The sequence below is a fragment of the Cryptomeria japonica genome, chromosome 3 (assembly GCF_030272615.1).
Source record: "Cryptomeria japonica chromosome 3, Sugi_1.0, whole genome shotgun sequence".
In the NCBI taxonomy this organism is placed as follows: Eukaryota; Viridiplantae; Streptophyta; class Pinopsida; order Cupressales; family Cupressaceae; genus Cryptomeria; species Cryptomeria japonica.
Window position 1 is genome coordinate 310,154,836 of NC_081407.1, and position 5,099 is coordinate 310,159,934.

Below are 5,099 nucleotides of genomic sequence, written 5' to 3' on the forward strand. Positions count from 1 at the left end.
ATAAACCTGCAAGCTGCAGCTGTCCCAATTTTATGTATTAATGAGCCTGACTATTATTGTTTATTTGCCAACCCATCAAGCGCGTGTCTTCCACTGCATTAAATACCAGACCTCTTGTCTTTGTGGAGAATTAAAGTAGTCTTTTTTTTTCACGTTTTCTCTGTGTTTTTTTTCTCACCATTTATTGCTGTTGCTGTTTAATATCACGATTTATTGCTGTTGCTTTTTCTTATCACCATTTATTGTTGTTAATTTTTTTGTCCTAGAGGGATTTAGGGTGCCGTTTCATGAGGGGTTTAAGTTTCTATTTTCATAGAGCATGAAGTCTTATGAAACAAAAAAAATTATGCTACAGGTTTATTTAGAATCTTTTCTTAAAAATAGCAGTCCCTACTTTTTAGAACTGCATATTTCAGTAGGTGAAATTGGGGTGGGGCTAGAAATTGCCCCACCAACTTAAGGATGATATATGCCACTTGTCACATATTTAAGTTTAGATTGCTGTTAAAAAATAATTATGAAGGGAAAATAAGTTTTTTAACTTGTTTTTCTCATTGCAAAAAAAATAAAAGACAAAACTATGTATCCATGAGACCACCAACTTCCTTAAATTTAGGAGCTTAAATTTTTAAGCAGAACTCTACTACAAATTTCATGGGACCACCCACTTTAAAAAATTCTTAAAACATCTCTAAAACACTCACTCTATTTTTTACGAAGCCCCCCTCCATGGGACCCCAGCCTTAAAATGCAACTTATTCAAGGGATATAACTTGCATTTTAGGTCCTTCCATTTTTCATTGGGTACAACACAATGTACTATTATGTCACGTACTTTTCTATCGCATTTTATATAACATCAAAATGGGTGTTGACAAGATTTTTATTTGCATTTAATAATTAAATAAAAATCAGGTTTGATTTTTATTTAATTATTAAATGCAAATAAAGATCTTGTCAACAACATGGACAGTTCTAGCATTCTCCACCCAAGGGTTGGTAGATTTAGATTAGATTATTAGTTCTTGCCTAGAACTATAGCATATGACATCCTCTTAAATGATAATTAATTGACGCTTTGACAACCACTCAAAATTCAATATTCTTAAAGATTTGTTTTTATTTCTTATGTAAGATAATGATCGAATATTTTTGGTCCTCTTATTTGATTTCATTTGTGGAACTGCAAGTTGTTAGTGGCTTGTTTTCAGTATTACAAGATAAGAGAATGCACGATGATTAAGGTGTGGTGGTCAAATGTCAATTAAAAATGTAGTGCAGTTATGAGCCTACAAAATCGTGTTTGGAAAGGCATGCTATAGATTTTGCAGTGTGTTGCATGCAAACCTTTTGTGGAAGCAAGTAATGTGCACATGTGCCTTTTTCAATATGACAGATGTCTATGGTCCTTATTCAATTCTCAATTTTTACGGTGCATATTATTATGGCGAATTGATGTTTCACTACACTAGAAGTTAACCTGGAAATGTTCGATGGGAGTTGTAGATTTTTGTCGTTGCCTTCTGCAATGTTTGAAGTAAAAAAAATTATTCACTTCATTGAGTAATTGCCACCATTGCCTTTTCATACAATTGGAAAAAGCATGCATTTTTTGTGTAAAATTCCTACTTTGGCGACAGGTTCTTTATTTATTTTTTAATACCCTCAAGAGGTATCCTCACAACCCAACCCAACACCCGACCCGCCTTACCTTGGTCTTACTTTTTGCCAAGTTGGGGTCAAGTTGGGGCAAGTTGAGGCAAGACTAATCCTCTGGGGCCACACGGAGCTCCGCAAGGGACCCACCCTAGGTATGGCTGAGTTAACCGGGTTGGGTATCGGACAAGGCTTGAACCTGCATCAATCGTTTGTGTCTTTCAATGGCTCAACCAACGGGTCTACACCCTGAGGTATTGGCAACGGGTTCTTGTTTCAATCTTTGTTTTTGTTAGGTCTAACTAGGAAAGCTAATGTACTGAGAGGGGAGGGGTGAATCAGTACTTCAAAACTTTTCTTCAAAAACGGGGAGGGGTGAATCAGTACTTCAAAACTTTTCTTCAAAAACAATCTTACTGATAAACATAAACTGTGTATAGCTGATCTCATAATATATGATGCTAAAACATAATCATAGAAATAACATTCATACACATTTTACTCCATAACTCAAATATTGTGGTTACGCAGAAACTCTTTGTTAGAGAGAAAAACTGCAGTGGGGATGGCACCCACAACTTCACTACTGCAATAATAAAGGTTGCTCGGTTAGAGCTACATGTTTAGCTATTTCTCATAGCTTACCCTGTTAGGAGTATCAAGATCTTTAGATCTACCTTGCTAAAGGATTTTACAAACACTTTTACAAAATGTTGTACCTAGTTAAAGGCTTTACAATTTACAGACTTTGTTAGAGTCTTTTACCCTGTTAAAGGTTTCTATTACAATTCAAATAATTCAATCAAAAATCTGCAAATTTACATCTGAAATGTTATAGAAGACTCTATGTGCTCAATATGAAATTACCTTGCTCATAGCATACCTCAGTAATTGATAAATCAACTCGATGACCTCTTCTGTATACTTTGTCCCTTAAACTATTTTCTGAAAAAACCTTCTCGATGACCTCTGAATATCTCTGTCACTCTTCACATCTTATCTTTTCTCATGATTTTTATTTTCAAATCATCAATCTTCCTTTTTATTTTTATTTTTTTTAGATACTCAAATTACTCTGTATATATAGATCTCTGAGACGGTGATCTTATTCATACATTGATCATACAAACATGTTTTATCGAATGAATAAACATAGAAATTATTTCATTGGATAAACTTCCTCAAAATCATACAAAATCTTTGAATGCAATTTCCTATGTAATAACGGTTCCCTATTCTCGAATCTTGTAACACGTTTCCACATATGTGTCCAGGTTCATTGAATCTAGTAACACGTTTCCACTCGGTTCAGATTAACTCGATATACCTTTTTTGTTGCTTGGTAGGCATAGGAACTTTACTTGGTAGGCAGCTCGATATCTCTCATCTCGGTGACTAGCCTTTCTTTTGTAACCGACACCCTTAGTACATACCGACTGAATATTTTGGTAGTATTAACTGACTAGAGTATATAGGATGACTTTGGACATAAAACTAATGACAACTTAGTAAATAGTAACAATCTCCCCTTTTGACATTAGTTTGGTATGTTTGACAAAACTCCTTTCAAAGTCATAACACAAAATCTATATACTTACAAAATTTGATTGAAATGACAGTATATACATTTGTTCAAATACATACTTCAAGTACATACTCCCCTTATCAATATGTTGTACATAACTTTATTTGCATGCTCCTGATGTTCCATGCTCCCCCTGTCAATGTCACATGTACACTTGGTAGATAGTATAAACTCTGTACACTCAGATACTCTGTATACTCGGTACACTCCCCCTTTTTGACAAACATCAAAACTAGTTACCATTAGGTGGGGGCAACTGGTCAAAAATAGATTTATACTTAGTACGAGCGTCTTTGAGAGCGTTGGTAAGGGCATCCTTGATACTTTCCATTAAAGAATTATGAGCTGTAATATCAGCTGACAGTGAAATCAAACCATCTAAAGTGCTTCCCTCTATTTGAGTGGATAATTGTGTAGCTCGGTTGATCTGCTCTTGAATGGATGATAAATGGGGAATAAATAATGTTTGAAGAGTCATGATATCCATCCTTATTTTGTGCTCTTCATTCCGAAGTTCTAACTGTTGAGCCATAAGAGTTTGTAGTTTTGTATAAAAATGTTGAATAGAATTGGGCTCAGTAGTCAGTGTATTGGAGAGATCAGTAATCTCTTTTTCAATGACTTTGGTCTTATGCTTGATATCTTTAATAAAGAATGAAAATGTACATAACTTCTGGAATAAATAAATAATGTTCTTGAGTTGAGGGGACAACTCAGCAATGAATCCAACAAGCTTGACTTTACCTATAGCAATTGCTTTCTGCACTTCTTCAATCATCTTGGTAGTTAGCTCTTTTTCTTTTAATTTGCTAAGGTATTCAGATGCCTCTACTCCTGATGCTTCTAATTGAGTGAGTAGTTCATCCAGTTGCATATGGATGGCAGCATCTTTATTTACGGTAGCTTCGGGTAGCATGTCTGTCAATAATGCTTTGACCTTATGTAGTACTCGGTTCTTCTTTTGAATAGCTATCTGCTTTTCCTGTTCTGCTTTGGCTTTACAAAGCTCTCTGAATTCAATAAGTGTTTGCCCTTTTAGTTTTGAAATGTCAACATTCGGCAACACAATAGGCTTTGACAGATCTACCTTAAAATTGTGCTTCTCTGCTTTCTTCTCTTTGGATGATGATGCCTTCACCAGTTGAATGAGTACAACGGCTTTAGAGGCTTGTTCTTCCTCGGTATGTTGTTCAGTGGAAGCAACACTTTTGTCGGTTTTTGTAGCCTCTGATGTAACCTTTGGTGTTTCCTTGCTTGGGGTCTCAATGGCAACAGTTTCAGTGTTTGTAGGTGCTTGAGAAGTTTGCTCGCATGTGGCCTAAGAGATAGATTCACCTTGTGTAGCCTTTTGATCCTCTTTACCTTGTTCTGTGTCCTGAGGTTTCTCGGTTGACACTTGTTGAGTTACCGGAGGATAGGACTTAACTTGTTCCAAGACTGATTCACTTGATACCAGTTTAGCATAGGCATTTCCTTCTATCATCTCTTCTTCTTGTGCCTCAGTGTCCATGACATCTTCATCTAGTTGAATGGTTGAAGCAGGATCTTGCTTGGTGATGTCAACTATTTCCACTTCACCTTGAGGCTCTTCAGTCTGAATTCTGAACATGTCTTGCCATTTTTCTTTAGTTTCCTTCTCTACTTCAAGATAAAGACCATTCATCATTTTCAAGGCCCTTTGGTTTACTTGAAAATTTGTTTGGTAGTTTTTCAAATGATTTCTTATATCATCTACCGACATGTCTAGAAAGAGATGTACCAAAACTCTTTCTCTAATCTGTTTCTCCGAGTCCATAGCATATTTCCATCTGTTGTCAATATGAGAGTACAATGCTTTTGGAAGAAAATCAGTTACTTC